This window comes from Herpailurus yagouaroundi, unplaced genomic scaffold (assembly GCF_014898765.1).
Source record: "Herpailurus yagouaroundi ecotype Mexico unplaced genomic scaffold, PumYag 100, whole genome shotgun sequence".
In the NCBI taxonomy this organism is placed as follows: domain Eukaryota; kingdom Metazoa; phylum Chordata; class Mammalia; order Carnivora; family Felidae; genus Herpailurus; species Herpailurus yagouaroundi.
Window position 1 is genome coordinate 35,755,720 of NW_024412391.1, and position 23,534 is coordinate 35,779,253.

The 23,534-nt window shown below is 41.8% G+C and overlaps 1 protein-coding gene and 1 long non-coding RNA gene across 9 annotated transcripts in view; one reads left to right on the forward strand and one right to left on the reverse strand.

Annotated features, from left to right (window-relative positions):
- The window catches only part of ELMO1 (engulfment and cell motility 1), a 641,219-nt gene that overhangs the window by 549,159 nt on the left and 68,526 nt on the right, over positions 1–23,534 (forward strand). The window lies entirely within an intron of this gene.
- On the reverse strand, positions 568–11,393 carry LOC121028482 (uncharacterized). Its single transcript, XR_005789245.1, has 2 exons — positions 9,056–11,393; positions 568–2,114 (listed from the first exon to the last, which is right to left on the reverse strand). It is a non-coding gene; the product is annotated as an uncharacterized LOC121028482 (long non-coding RNA).

Consider the following 23,534-nt stretch of genomic DNA (forward strand, 5'->3'; position numbering starts at 1 on the left):
CTGCTCTCTTCTTCTTAGCCTGACTTTCTCAGAATGGGAGCATCTTCCCAGGGATAGAGTTTATCTGGACTCTGAATGGGGATGGGTACCGTTTTATGCATATGGCTTTTTAGAACCATTACAGTACACTGATATGTTTTATTTACTACTTCATTTCTGAGAATGTTCAGAAAATGCAATTCTTTTTAAGTTAGTAGAATCAAAACCTAAATCCAAATTGGAGTGGGATTTACACTCTAAAGACTTTTACCTGCAGAAGGTGAAATGCCCAGAGATGGCAGTTACAGCCATTCTAAGCTGCTTCCCTTTCCCCACACACACCTGACTAGGTTAGGTCTAGTGTTCTGTCTCTGGTAAGTGGCCGAGTCTTTGACCTAGATATGATATGGCCGGGAAGTCAACAAAGTCCTTTCTGAGACTCATGCCCAATGTATAATCATACCCACAGGAGATGATTTATAGGTCGTTTTCCATTTTTTAAGTAGCTTTAAAAATTAGACAGGTAAACACATGTTCCTTTTGTTTTATTGACAATATCTATGATGTTTTGAATCAGTAGAATTTTTGAAAAATGGACATCACTGAACAAAGCAAACAAGTATTCCCTCCCTCATGGAGCTTACATTCTAGATAGCCACTGATGACAACTAAGACAAAAAAGCAGAATTTGCCTATCCAAAAAATATAGCATCCAAAATGAAGCAACTGCATAAAGTCTCTCTCAGTCCATGCACCTGGACCTGGCAGCTGATTAGCTAATTAAAAAAACCATGAAAATAGTTATGGTTAATCATAACATGATATGTGTGTACCCTCAATGTTTTATTTTGACTTAAAGCATATAAACACATATTCACTCACCAATTTTTTCATACAAGACCAAAGCATTTCTTAGGTTTGCCAGTTGGAGTTTTTAATGACCAATAAACCATACCTAAAAGTCACCATCTGCAATTTTCAGTTCCAGTTTACTTAAAATGGAGTGAGATCTTGAAGGCACTTAGGAAGCAGTCTAAGTACAGAGTCTTCCAGTCTTTGGGGTTGACCCACCCACACCTGGTTTGCCAACAGTTTTGATTTTGTTTTAGCAACTTTTTTTATCCAATGTTCCAAAGCATGCAACTTAGAGCATTTTCTTTTCACACTTACATTTCATCAGTGTATATAATCTGCAACCAAATTATGTAATTACACGAATAAGGCAACCGGCAGAAACAGGTTTGAAAACAGACTCCAAAAGCTCACATCTCAACTGGTGGAAGCAGAAGCACAGGGGCACAGCCTGCAGTCTCAGCTTGGGTGTCTGTCACCATATTTTACAGAAAGGATGGAGAACATTTCTTAAGCTGGCAAATCAGTTGTGTGGCCGTCATTCAAGAGAACTCCTAGTGTACTTCCGAATGTGGCGGTAAGCACCCATGATTTGCATTCCCTAGAACAGTGTTTCTCAGCCTAAGTGCTGTGGAACCCTAGTGGTTCTTTGGGGGTGATTAAGGATCATAAGAGAGAGTTGGCAGCAGGTCTGAAGGTCCCCAAATCCTTAAACTGTAGGCGCTACACTTTTATCTATTTTTATACATCTGTATACTTTGATTTTGATTTTGTTCTTTAAGACTTGGAGATTGGTAATACCTTTAAATAAAGGGATACTGGGATGCTTTTAGAGAGAGAATGTTAAACTTTTAGCTGTCTGGAATGAGCTATCATAGGTAGAGGATATCTGATAACATTTGTAAGTCTTTTAGAAAGATAGGTGATTTAAAATGTATGGTTTCCACCTGATTTGTTAGTAATTCTGAACAGACACTGTCTTTATTTCCTGGAGCTGCCATAACAAAATACCACAAAACAGGTGACTTAAAACAGCAGAAATTTAATATCTCACAGTTCTGAAGCCTAGAAGTCCAAAATCAAAGTGTTGACAGGGCCATGCCCCTAAAACCTACTCTGAAAATCTTCTGAAACCTATAGGGAAATCCCTCCTTTCCTCTTGGTGGTTTGTTGGCAATCCTTGGTGTTCCTTTCTTGCAGGTATATTACACCAACCTCTGCCTTTATCATCACACGACATTCTTTCTCCTTGTGTGTCTGTGCCTTCACATTGCCATCTCCTCCTAAGAAAACGAGTTATATTGAATTAGTATGACCTCATCTTAACTCATTATATTTGCAGTGATCCTATTTCCAAGTAGGGTCACATTCTGTGGTACTGGCTTTAGGACTGTAACATATTTTGGAGGGGGACACAATTCAACTCATAGCAGGCATTAAGGGTCCTCCGGATATAGTTCCTTCTGCCCCCAGCACCCTCAATTTCTAGAAACGGCCGATGAGTGGAACTTCTCAACATTTATAATGCTGGAGATGTCCCTGTGCTTGAATAAAACTGAAATAGATCCTCTGGGAGAATCCCTTAATTGAGATGAGGCAGTGTACCCAGAAAAGATACCACAGCGAAAGGAGCTATCATGTCTTGAGTGCTTACTCTGTACTGAGTTCTATGCTAAGTGCAACACATCTCTTCTTTTATTTTTTATTTATCTTCCCCCAAATTATAATAGCTGTCTCTATTATTTTATATACTTTAATTTGCAAGTAACAGAAAACTTAACAATTATTATCTTTAACAAGAAGAAAAATGGCTCATATAACTAGAAGGTAGAAATACTGTGGACTTCAGGGCTGGCTTAATCCAGGGGCTTCAGTTCATTTTTCTACAATTTGGGGGGCCCTACCCTCCTCTGTGTAGCAGCTTTCTTGATGTATGTTGCACACCACATCATCCCGTGAAAGAGAGAGGAGTCACTTTAGGATATGACCCCAGAAGAAGCAAGAACATTCATAGACCCAGTCTTCCCTCTGCTTATCTCCTTGGCTTGAATTTGAGCACACACCCAGTTCTGAACCATATGCTATACAAAAAAAGGGGGAGGTTATACTCAGACCAATCAGATCCACATCTGGGTTGGGGGGGTCCACATTGACTCAGGCTCAGGGACTGCCCAGAGGATAGACAGACATGTGAATAAAAGTAGGAAGAAGAGGGAAGGCAACTATTAGGTAAGCCACCAACAGTTGCCCACCTCAGCAGACCCCGGGTACAGATGAAATATCTCAGATTTAGGGAAGTTAATCCTTTCCAAAATCACACCGCTCGTGAGTGAGTATTAGGCTAACAGCACCAAATGTCTCTGACTGTCATTTAGCATGCTACCACCAATTCTCTTATAGGAGGGACAAAGCATTTCCTTTGCTTTTTGGAGTCACTGCCTACTCTCTGCTTCTAAGAAACTTCATTCCGCACCCTTGACCATGTACCTCCTAATAAGAGCACCAAGAGCCTCATTATGCAGAATGAGTGAAAAATGCTGCTGAGGTCTTGAGTGTCAAGAGAGAATAGGAGGGCTTGTACTGGGTGGGGTGGGGAGTGGATTCCCAACTCATAGATGGCCTCAGTAGGACCACTGAATTGTTAGCCACATTTTTCTGCTTTAATGCACTATGATCAAGATATTAGGCAGGCTGGCTCACTAAAAATATCAGAGAGAGAGAAGGAGAGTACTCCCTACAACTTTGCAGTTAGGCTAGTTGGGTACTGTTTTAGAAGAGACAAGGCGATACCTGAATAACCTCTCAGGAGAAACTTGCCATGGGGGTGTTTACTGTGATTGAACAGAACAGGAAACTCCTAGGTAGAAGGATGGAAACTTTTCTTGTATGGCCAGCATCTCACCCCAATGATGAGAAATGTGGAAAGAGTTTCTTCACACTCAGACCTTGTGGACAACCTGAATTTTTGGCTCTAACCCTTACTTGAACTACTTCTGTGAATTTTATTTAGAATTTGTCTGGCCCTGACTATTTGAAAATTTTTCTAGTGTCTCCAGGCTCCAGTGGAGGGTCGCCAAATTGAAAAGTTTTTCGAATACGTTTTCTCTTGTGAGCATCTGTATTGTCAAGGAGAAAAAAATTATTTTGCCCTTTATTAATCTTCATGCTAATTGTTTCTTTTTCATCTCCTAATCATCAAAAGCACATGTTCATTTCCATTTCAGTCATTTCAATTACTTGTATCCAAAGCAGAAACAATCCCAATGTCATTAATTTTGTGTACTGCCCAAAAGCAACCAGCTCCCCGCCTTCCCTAGCCACACCCAAAAGTTCTCCTCCTCTTTGGAAGGCACTCCCTCCAGGTTGGGTTTCATAGGTATGTGCAGTGAGAGGGATGTAGTGTGAATGCTGTTAAGCCGGTGCCCTTCCCCACCTGCAATTTTTAATGCAAAGACAGATATCCACTCCTCAGACCACCCTGGGAAAGTATTTTAGCAGCCTGGGTCCTACTGTGTAGGTTGGGGGAAGGGCCGAATTAAATTTGCACATAATAAACCTGATTTGCAGAATGCCAGAAATGTGACTTGCCACCTGAGTTATCCTCAGTTCTCCACATTTTTGTCCCTTGCTGTGCTGGCCCAGTCTCTGTAAGACCTTGCTCCCTACACATTTCCTCTAAGAGTGAGGCCTGACCTCAACCCAGCTCCCTTGACTTCAGTCCCACAGGGCTCTCACCAGCCCCTTACTCAACCCAAAGCGTCTTGGATCCAGCCTGGAGAGCTAGATCAACATATTTCAAACATGTCCACAGCCAAACCCTTCTTTAAAAATAAAAAGACTAGGAGGCTCAGTAAGTAATAGAGATAAAAGCAAAGCTGTTCCCACTCAAATGGGAGGGGACAACTTGAGCTCTTGGCCCTTGGTCCTTCAGGTAGAATCTCTCACCTCTTTGAACACAGTGTAGAAACCACAGACCTGAAAGCACGAGATCACTGCTTGCCTAGCTAGGGCCCTCAGGTCCCCCTGCATTCTGCTCCCCAGCTCCCTGCCCTCTCTGCCTAGCAGTTAGAGACCCCAAACCTCCCCAAGTTAATGTGCCTGCAAGAGTTTCATGGAACTTCCCTTCTTCCCGTAGAGATCTAGCCCTTGCATGCAGAAGAGCTTTGCCACTATCCTACTGCCCTGGTTCTGGACCTCTCTCCTCCCAAAGACTTGTATTGCTCACTATAGCTCCTCCAAGCCCAGAACATTTTTCAGAGAAAGCTTTTGAAAATGTGTCTGGATAGACAAGCTTGGGTCATTGTTGCTCATATCATTGTGATTTCACCACTAAATCTCACCTTAGAGTGTTGGTGAGAACCCATGTTCCAGGAAAAGAGCATAGAGTTAGGGTCCTCCCAGCTCTTTAACTAGAAAATGCCTGATGTCTCTAGAAAAAAAAAGTGACTAGTCATTCCTGTGTGGGGTGCCGTGAACCAAATAGATTAGTGTCCATGAAAATGCTACAGTTGCACCCTGTTCCTATAAACTTTTAGCTACACAAAATCTGTGGCACTGAATAGTCCCATATAAGCAAGTGTAGAGTACATTCACTCCCAGCCTGCAGCCATAAGTGGCATAAAAAGTCATTTGCAGCCACACATGCTCTGAGCTGCTTTGAGGCAGGAATTAACTGAGCCAAATGAACACCTCAGTGTGTCTCTATCAGTGTAGCCCCTCTCTGGGTAGCTGTGAAGAGCAAGACTGATTCTTCTTGTCCTTTCAAGGCCAATCCAAACAAAAATCCTGAGCCCTGGCTGGAGCACCAACTCTGGGAAGGCTTCTCTCCATCCACCATCTCTGCTGCACGCAGTAAGAACCCTGAGGCATCACACAGGCATTTCCCATTCATCTGCCAAGTCAACAAACATTTACAGAGCCTTTTCTGTGCTGGCCACCAAGCTTGATATTGGGCACTGAAAGGCAAATGCATCACAGAGGAAAGTGTTATCAAGTTACTCAGAAGGCTGAAGAGTTATGGGGAATCTTCATCTTCGAAACATCCAAGAGATTGTTGGATGTTTGAGACCTAGAGGAAAGAACACAATGAGCTCTTGTCCTTGCTCTCTAACTCTAGTCTCTTTATCTTCTCAGCCCATTTTTTCTCCCCAGTCAACAAAAACATATGCCCGTAGAACTTTCCAGCTGTGTTTCACTTACTATTTTCTGTAGCACTCTGTTCCTCCCACCACTTACCCCTACAAAAGTAATCGTAGACCACCCTCTTCTAAATTACAAAGTTTTTCAATTAACAGGGTCTGAATTAATGACATTTTTTATCCACGCATTTCAAGATTCCATTAGAAGTATATAGACTTCTCAATCCTGACACACTTTTTTCACCTTCATCCGTGAATCTGGAAGTGACAGGAGGGCATTAGGCATATTGCTGCCTTTTAGCATTTACCAAACCCAGTCCTTGAATTGATTTTCACTCATCTCCCAGTTAATCAGAGATCTCCTTGAGGGAGGAAAAGAAGGAAACTAATACTTCTAGTTAAAGATATGAAGCCAAGAGCTGTGTGTAAATTCTGTCTCATGCATCGACAGGGGCCATGTTTTATTAAACTGTGTCTAATAGTGCCCTGCCTGCCTCCTAACACACACACAATAAATGTTTAACGAATCAATGAATGAGATTTACCTTCTAAAGAGCAGGTCATCTTGTGTCTCAGTATGTGTTTGCCACCTGAGCCCATGCAATTTCTTATATTTAGTATCTGGTTACCTGAAACAATACCTTGTACTACACAGAGATTTTTGATTGTCAATTTACATGCTTAAAGAGAGACACATATACACAAAAGTCCCTGGCACATAAAATTTGCTCAATTACTATCTGATACCTACAGATGGTCATTAAAAGAATTCTATGAGTGAGGTAATGCCATTCTCCTTTTCATGGAGGTAATTCTGTGTGTGTCCAAGGTCACACAGCTCAAGTTTTCAATCTATGTTTAAGTTACACACATTGAGGACCTTACCATGTGTTGGGTGCTGTCCATGTGTTTATAATTTAATCCTACAACTCTCTAGAGTCTATATTAGTGTTGTGATTGGGGAGATTATGAAACTGAGGCCTTTAGAAGATAAATGAGTTGTATTTAAGGCCACGAGTTCATACATGACAGGCCCCTTTCCCGAGAGCACTCAGTATAACTCAAGTAGCCAGTCCCAGTCCTAGGAGATTTACCCTCTTGAAAGAATCCCCCCAAAATCTGCCTTCTATGTTCTAAGGAAAGTGCTTTTATTTCCAAATGTGAACCCATCTTTCTTACTATAAGTTGATTGGTACTCAATAGTGTGATCACAGCCAAAGTTTCCATCTTATAAATTCTGCATTCTTTAAGACCCACTGTATCAACTGTAAAATTGATGCTAATGGATCAAGTGCAGTAGGAAAGCCAGAAACTCATTTCCATTCTGACTTTTTAAAAGAACTAATAACGTGATAAAGATGAAGATGGAGAGAAAGAAACTAAAAGTACTCATAATCTCACCTCACAAGTAAGTCTGTGTGAAAAGTCACTGAATTTGTCTGCGTGCCCTCATTGTGCAGAAGTAGAGGAGGCAAACCTTTACCACTCTAGAGAGCACACTCTGGCCTCTTTTTATTTTATTTATTTATTTATTTGCACTTGCCTGATTGGAAAACAGCTGAAATTGCAAATATGACATGGTTGGAATAATAGACCTTCTCATCGAGAGCGGAACACAGAGCCAAGTTTACTTAAAGTATGTAGCTGAGCATGCTCTGTAGAAGATGATTTTATCCTATTTTAGAGGGTATTTCAATTATGGCTTACTCTTATAAGGAGCAGTGCCTCAGAACCCAGGAGTGACTAACGGAGAACAGTGTGTGGCTGGGGAGATTTCCCACTAACTGCAACTCAGCAAATTAAAGGCATAAGTAATTTTAATGACAGCATAAGAGAAATGAACCTTCAAAGGTTAGGAAATTTTAGCTTTAACTTGGGGGAATTGCACACAGGTAGGCTTTAAATTCTTTTTATCTTAAAAAAGCACATTCTAAAATATTATAATATATGCATGTGGAATAAAATTTATTGAATCTGTAATTTGGAAGCAAAACATAGCTTTTGAATTTCCCAACATTGGCCTGCTATTTATATTATTAACAGAACTTCCTTGGGCCCCAAATAGCCCACTTAGCATTTTTAGACACATCTGGGGCCATGGCTACTCCTTGGTCAATGGCAGCTGGCCTGTGGGTTGGGACACCCTGCACAACAGGATGGACAGTTCCGTTACAATACAGAGAGAGCGCTCATGGCTCCTCACCCACTGGATGTGTTTCCCATCTCTCTTTGCATTGGGTTGACCAGTTTTCATAGCAGGGATGCTACCTAATGAGCAACATAATCCCCAGACATAATTTAGGCCCTTGTGGAGTTGCATTATTCCATTAGGCCACTTGGATCTCATGGAGGAGCAGACTATTCATTTTCTCAATTGCTCCTGAAGGGGTATGCAAAGCTGATGAACCTCCTTACTTACACTTTGGGAGTAACTCATTGACCAGGCAAGCATTGGCCCGTGTCCAGGGAACTCACTGGGAAACAGTATTTTTCAAGTTCATTTGGAGGCCAATACAATGGATTTGGCTATCATAGACTTTACTGTTTAATATTTTACTACACCCTGCCAGCTACCTTTATATTTTGCTGCCATAATGACTTTCAGACTTACCTATTTTAAATCTATCAGCTGATTGAACGATTCATTGTTCACTTATTCAACAAGTATTTACTGAGTGCCAACCATTCAGAGCTGGGCCACACTGAATATGAAGCTAGAGGACTTTGAAATTTGCCTAATAAAGGTTTGGAGGGTGATTCTGAGAGTCATAGTATGTTTGCCCATTAAGAAATAGTTATATGACAGTTTAATTCCAACCTAGAGTGAGAAAGTTTCTAACTAGTACCTTGCTGTGTAGTCCCCTTCCTTCATAAAACTAAGATGCCGGAGGCAGGAGGCCCAACAGAAGAAGAGAACCTAGGAAATTAAGAAGGTATAACAGCACCTACTCATTCACCCACACAGGAGGGCAGGCAAGGCTCAGTGGTATGGCAGTAAAGAGTATGTGCTTTGCTGTCTCCTGTGTCCTCTATTTGGTTCCCAGTCTGATACTTACTAGCTATGTGACCTTGAGTAAAGCTCTTACCATCTCTCATTTGCCCTTTCTTGGTAATGTGGCGATAACAACATCTCCACTACTAGGACAGGTACAGCACTTAGCTCAGTGGCTGGCCAGACAAAACCTTCCATGAAAGTGGCTATACTGCCTTCTCTCAGTCAGTGTGGCCCTTCTAGTCCATGGTCCATGACTGTGCATCTGCAAGTGTACATACTCACTCTGCAGCTCTGTTTGTATCAGATGTACAGAACGTATACTTTGGAATGTTCTTGCCATTATGAAAAGATGTACAGAATGTTCACTTTGGAACATTCTTGCCATTCACATTCAATCTAGTAGAAAAAGGCTCCTACTTGCTCTGCAGGCGCTGTCTCATTCCTGGAGTCTCTCCAGATAGCCCCATGGGTGGGATGACTGACTGAATCTTAGACCATAGTTAATATTTACCATGTGGACTGGGAATGGGGTTGGGAGGATGGCTGGCCAACTCTTTGGAGGCAAGTGTTATTAACTAGGCAGTGGGAACCAAGCAGGGCTGGAAATAGACTGTCGACATTATCTTTTTGTTGCAGGGTGTTGCCGCTCCTACTGCTTTTCTTGTCAGTGCTTCCTGGATTGGGGGGGGTTGGAATGGCAAAATATACTGTTTTTATCAGAGGCTCAACTTGTCAAATATAGAATGCTGTTTGTGTGTCACTGGTGCTGTTTTTATTGCCTTCTGCATCTGATTTACAGATGGTTCTTTTTGACTGGTTACACTAAATGATTTGCTTAAAGTCCTATTGAATGGAAGGGGAAGGGGAAGCATTACTGTCAAAGCCCTGGAGTCCACAGGATAGGAGGTGGAAGGAGATTCAGAGTGTCTTAAAATAATCCTATTCTTGGATAGGAAGTGCAGGTGACGAAAGACAGCCAGCTTTCTGTTTTCTGGGGCAGAGGGAAGACACAGTTATGAATCCTGGAGTTAATCCTGAAGCCTCACCTGAACCAAAGGAGCTTATCTGCTTGGTTAACAAGTGGCAAAAAATGGAACTTTAAAATCTTCTTTTTCCTGATTTGCCTTTTGAGCTTTTCAGAGATTTACCAACACCCCAGAAAAGTGATGAAACAAAGAGATGAAGCTTGGGTTTTGTATTAATCAGAGGTTGATTGGCATGCCTTATTTAGGTCAAATTCAAGTCTGGCTTCCCAGAAAAGCTGAGAGACCAGTCACCTACTTCCTGCTATTTGAACCCCCAAATCTCTCTCCCTTGAGCCTATTACAATAGCTGAAATGACAGTCTTTAAAAGTAACCAATTTCTTTAAGCATTAAACAGCCCATGGGCCTCTGTCCATCACTCATACTCGACTGTCATCTAATTCTTCAGGTTTGAATTCTGGAGTTATACTAATGGTTTGGAAGGAAGGGCCATGTGTTTTGCAAAACAAAACAAAACAAACAACAAAAAAAAACTAAACAGCTTGGTACTGTCTCCCGAAAATAAGACTGGATGTGGTACCATAGTGGGGGGTTCTCGATTCTGGGCCACTTTATGTACCATAAGCTTTTAGCTCTGTCACTCCAGCCTCAGGCTTTGTGTAATCCTGGTCAAGAGTAAGATGTGGCAGACTGCAGATAAAGGAAAGAGGCTGATCACATTGATAGACTGGGGAATGACAGGGCACTCATAAATACAGATTGCTTCATTCACAGAATATTTACTGCCCCATATCTGGGGTTGCATTTGGGTGTCTTGGTGCTGGGAGCAAGAAAAGCCATCTCTGTTCTTTACTCAAGTCACACCCAAAAAGAAATGTGCAAAATGATGCCTTGATGATACATGTGAGAAAGTTTGGACTCAGCTTTCTCAAAATCGTACAACTAAAAAGGTCAGTTTAGGATCTGGACGTAGCTCTGCCTGACACCAGTTTCCATGCATGCCTTCCTGCACCACCCTGCTTCCCTCTTAGACCTCAGAAATCACTCCGAAACTCCCAAATTTCAGCTGTCTATCAGGGGTTACAACTGGTGATTTTAAGTGTTTAGTAAATCTTGCTAGTTGTGGGTCCCTCTCACAGATAAAACATGGAAACTCATTTTAAAAGATAAGCAACAGCAGCACCCACCCCCACCTGTGAGACTTGGAGCCTGTTCCAAGGATGCCACATCCATCCATTGGCATTACCTATAGTCCTGTGTCTCTCCCATTGACTGGACCGTGGGTTTTGGTTACCAAAAGTGCCAAGAGCCTGGGCATGCTATTTGGAAGCTTCATCTAGCAGGAGTCACTCATATTCTTTATGGAGCCAAAATCCACTTCAAGTGAAATGGAATAGCAATTCCCATAGCCTTAAGGAGGGTGAACAAAGACAGGAGGAGCATAGATGCACAGAATGTCTCAGTCATTCGTTTGTCATTTTCCAAGTCCTGGTCCACTCGTGTGGTTGGTTGGTTGGTTGGTTGGTTGGTTGGTTGGTTGGTTGATTGGTTGGTTTGATGGAAAATTGAGTGTACCTTTTGCATGTTCCTAGATACTTCAACAAAAATAGTGGAGTGAATCTAGGAAAATCAGTAGATTAATTAGGATATACAGGGATTTATTTTTCTCCAGTGTGTGTGGAATTAGGACAAAGTTAACTTAAAAAGCAGGAAACACAATAAATTATGGGATTCCATTGCATTAGATATATAGAAAAGTATAAATCATAAAAGTCTATAGGAATTTGAACATAATAGTTTGGGAACTAGAAGGACAGGTCTCTGGGCTTCAGAAACTCACGTATGAGATGAAGCACCAAGAGTAGAGTAGACATATGGCTCCTGCTTGCCCCTCTGTGTATTGGGAACGCACATGAATGCAACCCCCCAGGGAGTAAGCACAGGCCTTGAGTACTGTGTTTCTTCTCCGTCTCCTCCTTCCTCACAGGAGGGGAGAGGCAGGAGGGGGAAAGGTTTAATCATGTGAGGTTTAAGTGCAATCCCGACTAAAGGTCAGAGCTAAAAAAGGCAAAGACCCGAGATCCCAGCCTCAGTGTGAGTGAGTCATTTCCCCCATGGGACTCTGAGGGACCATGCAAAGGGCCTCTAAACCTACCACACATAAGACAAAAGGAAAACTTATCCACTCAAGTTTGAAAATTCACGGCCATACACTCCAGAGAGAGGGTGTGTGACCTTGAGCAAGTCACTCCCTGCCCATACAAGGTTCTTCAGCTGAGATGAGGGGCAGGCCTGGGTCTTAGCCCTGCCCTCCTGTGAGACAGCCTGCCATTGTCCTGATGACGGTGAATTGTGCTGACACTACACAGCAGGGGAGAAATGAGGACGGAGTCTCTGTCACGAATTCAGAGTTCTTCCCTCCCTCCACCTCCTTGCCTTGGGCAGCTGGGATCTTCCTTACATAACATGGTCAGGAAAAGGAGGGCAGGAAGGTAAAAATATTACCCAGAAGTTGTGGCCAAGCCAGTACCACGCTGGGTTCTGGAGATGGAAGAAGATGAAGGGGACTCGGAGGGAAATGGGAAGGAACAGAGCACACGTAAAATCAAGATTGATTCCTGTGGCCTGGGGCATTCATCTGTATTTGGTCCTCTGTGTGACTGCTGGGTCTACCCTTGGAAAAGAGGCCGTGGGGGTGGGCTGGAGGGGGGAACACATCCGTCACCATTGTTCAGAGTGTTTAATTTCCCAGAGACTGTCATTAAACAAATTTCTGCCCTAGTCTGGCAGCCTTCACAGACATTTGTTGGAAGAAAATTACGAGGATGTGATTTGTCTGAGGTAATAGCCAGGCTAGGCTCTGGATTCTTAATGGCACATAGACCTTTTGCCTTCAAAAAAAAATTGCCTGTTAGGAAATTCATTTTCTGCCCTATCTTTGAAATCAGAGTCAGACGGGTTGGGGCAAAGTGGCATAGACAACTTGCTGGGTTTTCAGGCCTGGAATTAGAGCCCAGGAACATTGCAATGAGTAGGGGGCAGTATAGGGATCAGATGCTAGGGACTGAATGCTAGGGTGGAAGGGATTCTGGACATTAGGAAGGACACCTTTCCTGGAAGTTTCTGGCTGTTACCTGCCAGGAATAGCATCCTTTCGTAAATTAAGGTCTTATCATTTGCTGCAGCAGCCAACCTAGAGAGGCCAGGCGAGGCTCGGCACAGGGATCTGAGGGGCAGGGAGCTGTGGAGAGATTGCAAGGCTGCTGTCCCCAGCCTTTGGAAATGTTCAAACGCTGAGAGAGTCATGAAAAAATGATCGCTCTGTTTGTTCCTTGAAGTATAAAAATGGTTTTATTTTTAGACATTACGGTGTTTTTTTAAAAAAAAATCTACTGGCAGTTGTCTTCAGATGCAGCCGTGGAAAGTAGAATAACGTTGCCAAGGATGGGCACAGGCGAAAGCTTTGTAAGGGATCAGGGTTTTCTCAGCTTCAGCACTACTGACATTTGGGGCTGGATAATTCTTTGTTGAGGGAGCTGTCCTGTGTATCCTAAGATGTTTATTTAGCAGTGCCCTTGGATGCCAATAGCACCCACACCTCCAGTTGGGATGACCAAACATGGCCAAATGTTTCCTGTGTGGGGGGGGGGGTGTGGCAAAATTATCTGAAGTTTCCCAGAAAACAGTCTTTCCCATAGCCCTGCATTCAGTTTTTCTTCAGTGAACGGTTGATCCCCCAGACCGCTGGTCTCCCTTGTGCCCACTTTCCTTCTGGTTGTCCACCGCCACCCTCACCCCTGAGGGAGCACTCCCCTCCCCTTCACGCACATTCTCTGATTGCCTCCCTGAGATAAAACACATTCCACCCTCCTCCTATCTCCCCCAACATGCAGTAAGTTTAATGCCTGCTACTTGTCATGAAACGTTTGCATTGTATTTACCAACTATATGTCCTTTCAGTAGAAGTTTGCCAAATGTGCTGCTTCTGCAGGAGAAAACACATTTCCACTCAGTATTTCCATTTGGTTTTGTTTACGTGTGTTTTTTTCAGGCAATGACAAGAGGACGTATTCATCCTGAGATCTCTGTGGTTCTGTTCTTTGTACAGTGTTAGGTTTCTTTTATACCTCCAGTTATCTAAGACCCCAGAATGCAAGCATGGAGACATGCTCTGCCAGAGGGAGGACCCCACTTTCAAAGCACCTACATATAAGATGGTGGTGATTTGTACTGAGTGGGCACAGCCTCCATCCCGTGCACTTGCACCCAGATTATCCAGATTCAACACACCTCCAAGGAATAAAGAAAGGCATTTGTCCTAGAAAAGATGAGCTAAACCATGAGGTCAAGGCCAGGGCTGTTGGGCAACAGTCTAAGATCTAAATGTTTTAATAAGATCCAAACTTAGGATTTGAAGTTGAGTCTGGCTGAAATAGGTAGCATTTAGAAGAGTGACAGTCCTAACACACAACTTGGTGGCCCTGTCACTCCTTGTGTAGAGCTCTTTGATGGTTCCTGCAGGAGGACTCCAATCTCCTTGGCCTGGAACATAAGGTTTCTGTGATTTGCCCATAGAAGCCTCACTGCCAGTCTCCCCTCTGACCAACGCCTTCACTCTCTGTGTTCCACTATACACAACTATTTCCAGTTTTCCCAATGTGCCAGGCTATTTCATACCTTTTCCTGGACTGTCTCTCTCTTCTCTCAACCTGGACAATTCCTTCTCATCATTCTTGACCTACCTCAAACATCTTATCTGTGGTGCTACATCACTGCCTAATAAACTGTGATATATTATGGTTCTTCTCATGACATATTCAAATTATATATGATTTTTTTCTAATTTCCAAAACTCAGTACAAAGTAGGCACTCCCTGAATGTAAGTGAAGGAATTAATGTATGATCCCAGTCCCATAGAAGTCATTTAAGATTTGTTATTCTTGAGAGGGTTTTTTTTTAAAGCATTCATTTTAGAACTTCAGTTCTAAATTCTAGCAGGTGCTTGAAAATTCCAGATTTCCCACCAAACCTCTTCCTCTTTGGAAATCCCAGCCAATTCTAAACCCATAGGCCAGGCCCTTTGCTGCTGTGTACCCAACCACCACATGGGTTTTTAATCATGGTTTACCTCTATGTGTGGTTTGGGCACTGTTTTCCCTAAAATGAAATTGGGTTTCCTTTCTACCCTTCTTTTTCCTACATGAAGATATAATATTGACATACAGGGTTTTTCTGCAAGATGTGAGCTGGTTTCAGAAGGAATTTTACTTGTTAGGTTAACAAACCCATAAATACTGTAAGTTGTATTCTGTCCCATGAATTTGACTCATCTCTGTTTCTTCTCATTCATTAATTAATTGGCATCTAGTGGATGCAGAAAACAAAAAGAGTTACACCACCAGGGAGACCACAGTCCAGTGAGATAACTATTTCATGTAATATCTCCACTGTCCAGGGAACATGCTCCCATAATCATGTGCGGGGAATAGGGAAAGCCTATTGGAGGGAGAGACAGCTTGCAGGAAGGTCCAGACAGACAGCACAGAGGAGGGACTGGGCTGGGAAAGGTGAGGTCCTTGGATGCCTGTGGCATGCCCCTCTCCATATCAGTTCTTCTCATTCATCCTCCTTGACTACTTTAATCGTGGTTATTCTTACTCATTATCACCTGTAAGGAAGGCAGCAGGTATGAGAGGCTCTGTGAGCACTTTCTATAGGAAATGTGTCATTAGGATGAAGTTTTAAGCTGACGCTTGCCATTTTTTTTAAACTATCATGAAAGATGAATGTGAAATGGAGGTCCTCAGACCTTAATTCCTGCTGGCAGCCAAGTGCAGCAGCCAGAGTGGAAGCTCCTATCATTGTCTGGAATTTAGCCACCCTTTCATTTCCCCTTGATACTTCCAGAAGCAAGTTAATCGTTGAGTCACATTCACTTATAAGATGGAGGTTTTCATATTTTTCTTTGTCTTCCTTGTTTCCCTTCTCTTTCCTTTCTCTGTAAAATCATGTTTGTGAAGGTTTCTTAATTTTAGAGAGAAAAGATCCCAGATATACCATGTACTTCAGTTAAAAAAAAAAAAGATGTCATGGGGATCATTTCATGATGTATAAAAATATAGAATGACTATTATGTACACCTGAAACTAATGGGATATTATTGTATGTCAATTTTGCTTCAATTTAAAAAATCCCAGAATCCAAGAATAAAACTGCGTATAATGACAAATTAACCAAAATGAGAAAAATGACAAATAATCTGTGGGCTGAAAATTTCCCAAAAGCCAGGAATAAATAAAATGTCTCTTAAAGTGCTTAGTGGAGGAGGCTGATAAAAGAATCTCAATTATCTGTTGTTTTCTTCTTCAGTCTGTGATATCTGATTTTAAAAGGGAAAAATAGTTTTAAAAAAAACCTTAAGGATATGAAGCAAGATAATAAATAGAAGCTCATGAACTTCTGTGAATTTCCAGGTAGAAAGAAAATGTATTCGTAGTAAAACAGCCAGTGTATCTGTAGATTTTCTTTCAAGAATAGCATCACTTACCTTAGCCTCCTCTCTTTTATAAAAGTTAAATTGCTTCACTTGTACAATTGGATGCCTGGCCACGTACCTACTAGTGTTGGAACTGTTAACTGTTTTACTGTAAGTAAATATCATACTTTGTTTCCCTTAAATCTGCCTCATTCTGATAAGGGAACAGAAAAAAATCATCAAGAAGCAAATATGTAGAATTCTAAGTGTTTTATGGAGAATGGGAAAAGTTCCCCAAGAAACAGAAGGAAATCCAATCCAGACGGTGCCAAGTAGGCCTATGTAGAGAAGTTCTCCCACCCTTTGGAATGGTCTCATCTTACCTGGGCACTTTCTAATAGCAAAAGCCCAGCAAATGCCCTAGAGATTGATATCCTTCTTCAGAGCATTTTCTCAAGAGATACAAAACGCTGAAAGATAAATGACTGCCATAAATCTGGGGGGTTTGCAATGTATCTGCTGTGGTCTGAATGCTTGTGCCCCCCTCCCCAAATAATATGTTGAAGCCTTAACCCTCATAGGTGATGGTATTAGGAGATGGGAAGTTGGGGTGCTTTGCCCTCATGGTATTAGTATTCTTATAAAAGAGAGCCTACAGAGATCTCTAACCCCTTCTGTCACCTGAGGACACAGTGAAAAAAATTCCAGCTATGAACCAGAAAGAGTGCCTTCATGCAACCATGCTAACACCCTGATGTTGGACTTTCAGCCTCCAGATTGTGAGAAATAAATTTCTGTTAGTGTTTGTATACTACCCAGTCCATGGTATTTTGTCACAACAGTTCAAACAGACTAAGATGGACTCCTATCTGGACTCTTTGTCCACTGAAGAACATTTTGGGAAATTTTCTGTATTGAAAATAAGGGGTTCTAGAGAATGCAATTAATAGTTATTGAATGGCTGCAGTATATCAACAATTGTTCTTGACTCTTGAGCCAGGTGCAAGAAAAAGATCCTCATCTAGCCATCAAGGAAGACGAGGAAGAGAGTACTAGTAGTAATAATAATACTAATAATAACAATAAATATTATTAATAATAATAATACAGGGTAGGGTAATATTATTTCCATTTTATTGTGGAAGTATTGAGGCCAAGAAAGGTTAAGTAACTTGACAAGGCCACATGGCTAGTAAGTGGCAGAGCTAAGTTCTACAGGAAGAAGGTCTGATCCAGTGGGCCAGCTCTTGACCACAAGCCACACCACTTCTCAAGGACATAGACATTGAAATAAATCATCTAAATGTGCTCATAGAGGCCTACAGAGAAAGCTTTGGATGTACACTGAATAGAGTGACTAGTCAGGGAGTCAAATGAGGTGACATTTCAAGAGAGGCAAGGTGGTCAATCTAACAGCAAAAGGTAAAATGGCAGAAAACAACATGGAAAATTTTGTTCTTAAATTTCCATTTTGAAGGGTGATTTAATATTACCAGATTAAAAAAAACTTTTATGCATAAAACCACAGTAATCTAATGATATTCATTAAAAGATGTGCACATATATATGCAGGAATTTAATTATGTAGGTATGTAAATTAATGTATTGTGTGAGAGATTATGTTTTAGGATACAAACCAAGCAAGCACTAGGTTATGAATTAAATTTTAAAGAACTACATAGTTTTGGACATTGTTTTAATATCCACACATCAGCTGAGTGGGAAAACATGAACCTTCAGAGTTATATGAGGTCAGTATCTCTCTCCAGAGGCAGTGCCAGGTGACGGTTGCCTGCACTGGGCAACAGTCCAACTACCCAATCAATCTGAAACTCATTCGGAAATGAAGAGTGACACATCTTATTCACTCCATCATTTATTTTCATGGACTCACTGACTTGTAATCAACAAATATTTTTATTCTATTCCAGAGCCTTATATGGTGGCTCTGGAATGGCTTGGCCGAAGGTGTGGGATCTGGGTCTTCCAGGCCAGGCTAGAAGATAAAGTCTAAGGCTGGCCCTTGGAGGAGAAAGCTATTAGACATTAGTCAGGGCTTGTATGCCCAAAGGGAAGAACCAAGCATTTTGATCATATCACTGTTGATGTCACATGGGATAGGAGGATTTTGACCCCGTGGAGGGTTTCCAGTAATGACACAGTTTAGTTCTGAATGGTCCACAGAATCTACGATACCAGTTTCAGACATTGTCTGGAGATTTAGTGATGTTAGGAGCTAGGACTCCAAGGAAAGGTAGTTGCAAATGGTTAGATGGGTTGTCCCATTACAGCCAGGTCGGCAGTAGAGTGGGTTCAGGAGCATTCATTCTCCTGAGAGCTTTGGATTGCAAAACTCTTTCGCAGAAGCTCAGCCTGTATCACAGAGTGTAGACATAAGAGCTGGAGCTCCGTGAGCCCTGGGGGGCCAGAGCTTTCATCAGAAGACGAGATACTGGGTTTGTGGCAACACACGGAGCAGCAAGCAGCCTAACTTCCATATTTCCCAGGCCCACACTGTTCCATGCACTCTGCCTTCATTGTCTGATTCTCACAGCAACCCAGCAAGGTTGATGTCATTGTCCCATTTCACAGATAAAGAGGCCGAGACTCAGCCAGTAGGTGACTGTAGAGTCAGCCAGTAGAGTCAGGTTTCAAACCCTGGGTTAGCGGACTCCAAAGCCCACATTTTTCCTGTTTTACTAAATGCTGCTTCTCTCAAGCCTGTCATGGCCTCACACACTGGTGAGGGAGATTGGTTCGGGGATTTATTGGTGATAGTCTTAAGGCTCCAAGGTTCCAGCCTACCTCTGAGCAGCACTGGAAAAGTCAGGGACTCCATGGTGCTAAATGCCGTGGGAAATAAAATAGAAATGAATGATTGCCCTCCTCAGTACTAACCAAATGCTGACTTCCATGAAGCGCATAGTGACATCCAACAGAGAGTTAGCTGAACCATCCTCAGTGCATCCTCACAACTTTATTTTAGCCCAGGTGTTGGCTGAATGACTAAATGAATGAGTGAAGGCACATTGGCTTGCTCTTATAGATTAGCTTTCTTGCTACGGATAAACCGAAGGAAAAAAATATTTTCCCATACCCCCTAAAGCGAGTCTACTTTGTTTTGTGGGAGGTAGCAATTTATAGACCTATCTACACATTATTTTCTAAAACTCAAGTATTTTGGAAGAGCAGATGGAGTACCATACTGTATACACTAGTCATATATTTTGAAATACATTTCTTTTTGAGCAATTTGGATTCTGCTTTATTTAGCAAAAGCCGTTGAAGGTTTTAAAAGCAATGATGCAAAAGACATGAGTGGCTGAGATCACAGTGGACAGACCCTCAGGCATAATGCCAATGCTTTTCAAATTCTGCTCTGCAAACCCCAGCCCTGGCCCCCATTGCCTCCCACCCTTAGAGACGCCAATCCACTTTGTCCTGGAGGAGGGAGTGGAGCCTGGTCATCTGTATTTTTAAAAAATCTTCTGGGTGATTCTGATGTGCACCCAGGTTTGAGAAACAAACCTGGTTTCTTATATCTCATTTTCTTGATACCTTTATTTCCACCTATTAAATTACTAGAGAAACAAAGGAAAGACAGTTTCATTCCTTTTATATCTTCTGAGAGTCATGGGGGAAGCAAATAGGTGTTGAGCACCCCCTACTTAGCCAGGAGATTTGCTTATGAATTTCACTTAATATTTACAGAACTCAACAAAATTTAAAGAATCATTTGGCCCTCTTCAGTTCATAGCTTGTTATTGTCATAAGTCCCTGAAAAACTTTCCCCTTATTTTCCTCTTTACCCCTGCTTCCCATACCCACTCCCCTTCCCCAAAGGAGAGCTACCTAAATATGCCAGCACTAACATGTGCAAGTGTCCTTATAAAATGTATCTTATTGTGTTTGTGCATATTGGTCATTCACATAAATGATAAATATATAAATAATATAAATAGACTATTAAAAAGTAAGAATTTTTCTTATTTTTTGCTCAACATTGTTTTCAGATATATCCCTATTGCTGTGTAGACTTCTGACATTTGCATAGTATTTCATTGTCTGCATTCACTCCATTTTATTTGTATCCTTCCCAGTTGATATACCCCCATGCTACCTCCAGATCCCCACTATCACAAAAAATTCTGCAACGAACATCCTCATTTGTGATCCTTGGGGACCTGTGTGAGAATGATTTCTGGGATGTGTGCCCAGGAGTTGGATCTCAGAGTCATATGATATACACATATTTAATTTCAGATTGTTTTCCTAAATGGAAACAGTACATGAGAGTTCTCATCTCCCTACAGCCCCACCAACATTTGGTATGAACCATCTTTTAAATTCTGGTCATTCTGATAGCTAAGAGTCATTGTTTTAATTTTTCTACCTTGGATTACTAGTGAGTTTGAGCATGCTTTTTACATATATGGATTTTCCCTTCTGTGAATTGCCTTTTCATGTCCTTTATCCACTTTTCCATTTCTTATTTATATTTGAAACATTAATCCCCTGTCAGCTTGAGCTGCTGTAATATCCGACAATTTTCCATCTTACAGGAAGTGATTTTAGGATCTTTTTTATGAAATACTTCCCCACTTAGAATAAGTATTATGATTTCCATTTATGTAGACAAGGAAACAGGATCCCAGTGACTTGTTGTACGTTGTCACACCATCAGTAGCATGATTGGAAACAATCATTAGCTATTAATACATTAAATCATGGTATTCACAGCATTTTTAAAGCCATCAACTATTGTTTGCAATCGAAACAAGCAATCTTTCAAAATTTGCAACCTACAGCTTCTCTCCATCAGATTTCACAGAATTTTCCTTTCTGCCCTGAAATTCTTGCAAAGTGTCTCCAATTGCATTACAACTAGTCGTAATTACAGCTTTGGCCTTCATTAAGCTAATTACTACTTGTACTCATATTGAGCCATTTCACTCAAGTAATACCGTAAGCCAGTCCTTTCTCTGTGCTGTCTCTGCCTTTTCTAGGGAAACACAGGGCTGACATCAGAGTTCTGTCTTTCCTTAGAGCAGGGCATTTCCAGCTGTCTTTCTCCAAGGATCCCTGAGGTACAGCTCAAGTGTCTCACAGGCCACGAGAGGAATGGTTGGAGGAAGTTGGGGACTGGAAGGAGGCTGAGCACAGACTCCCCCCCCCCCCCCCCCCCCCCACCACCATTTAACCCAGACAGGCTTTGCCTTTATTTGTTGTGTGTACTGGGTGATATGTAAGATATGCTTGAAAAAGGATTCTGCTGCTAAAAGGGGCAGCGGGGGTGCGGGGGGAAAAGCGGTGCCTTGGAGAGCTGGACTACTTAATATAACCTGATACATTTTCATCTCTCGGCTTGTGTCACATTTATATAGTGCGTTACATTTTGAAAAACACTTTAACATTATCTGAAATTATAAAACCCCTTAAGGTAGGTATATTTAAACAGCTGCAGCAAAATTTTCCCACAATTGAAGCTCCGTATTGCGGTACCCGTTCATTCTAGCAGGCAGGCTGAAGGGCCATATGTCAAGAGATTATCACCAGCTTGGGTAGAAGGTAGAGCTAGATGATCTCTAAATCTCTGTGTTTGTGCAGAGATGTTATATCTGGAAATGATGAGAGAAGAAAGCAACATCAGAAGAATGACCTGCGGTAAGCCTCTTGTCTGTTGGGGGAGGAACATTTACTGACCTTCTGCCACACTCTGGTCTCTGTGCTGGGTGCCTGCGGCCACCCTGGGAGGGAGGTATTATTGTAGCCATTTCAAAGGAGACGAAACTGAACCATGTTAGGTTAAGTTGGAAAAGCTTATAGCCCAGAGTTCTCCAGCTCCCAAATCAGGACTCTTGCCACTGCAGAAGAATGCCCCCACAGAAGCATTGCATCTTTTTTAAAAAATTAGCCTCCCCAAACTTTATGTAAGCAGTTATTATTTTTGGAAAGAAGTTCTTCATAAGTAGTTCTGCATCGCGCCAGGCATCATATTCATGTCCCCATGCTCTCCCTCCTTCCCTCCCTCAGGTCCTTACCTCCTGCTTTTGGATCAAGCCGCATCATCTGTCATTTATAGCTGCATTCAGCCTCCTTACTGAGGAGGTCACTTGCCATGACTCAGCTGTTAGCATCTTTCCTGCTTTGATTTCCTGGGTTTCCAACACAAGCTCGTGCTATTTTCGGTTTTGCCTCAGATAGGAAGATTGGAAAACAGTAGTCCGGCCTTCTGGCTCTCCAAGTTGTTGATTTGATTTGGCTTTCTCTCTTCATTCATGAATTCTTTCTGTGCTGCAAGCTGAGGAGGGTTGCATGTTTGAAATATTCTTCTCTCTTCTCAGAGGGTGCACATCTGGGACACAAACGGGGGCCGAATGTGGTGTCAGCTTTGGTTAGCTTCGGTTTCGCTCTTCCAATGAAAATCTCTCAAACCATGAAATCGGTCTTTCCTCTCCTGTTTCCTAAAGAAAAGAATAAACATATAGAATAATATTGCTGAGTATTTTTACTTCAAATAGGCATATTTAACCTTAGCCCTTTATTATTAGGGCAAATAGTTGAAGAAACTGTGCTCTGTTAAGTTAAAGCTCTCTGATTTCACAACTTGAACTTCTGGAATCTTGTATTTTACACTAGGAAGCCATTTATACCAATGTCTCTGACCATTCTAAAACCATGGAGGATGAGAATGTACCCTTATGTGTATAGCACCTTACAGTTGATGAAGTATTTTCATACATGTTCTCTATTTTAACTTAATTACTCTATGGGTTAGGTTTTATCATCCCTATTTCACATAAGCAAATTCAGATGCAAAACACCTTGAACTTTACAATAAGGCATTTTGCTTTATTATAAAGCAAAACTGCTTTATTATTAAGGTGACTCAGCAGAGCCACCTAGACCTAGCACATGCAAGTCATTAGCTTCTGTTTCTAGAAACAGTGCTGCATGGATGGAGAGATAATGTTGGCTTTGGGAGAACTGATCCATAAGAAAAGTTGAGGTAATAACACTGAAATGGCACTCAGCTGGCTGACCCGTAGGTCTGAATATCAGCGGGGCACAACTCGTGGAATCAAGCAGGGTTTTCTATTCTCCAGGTAA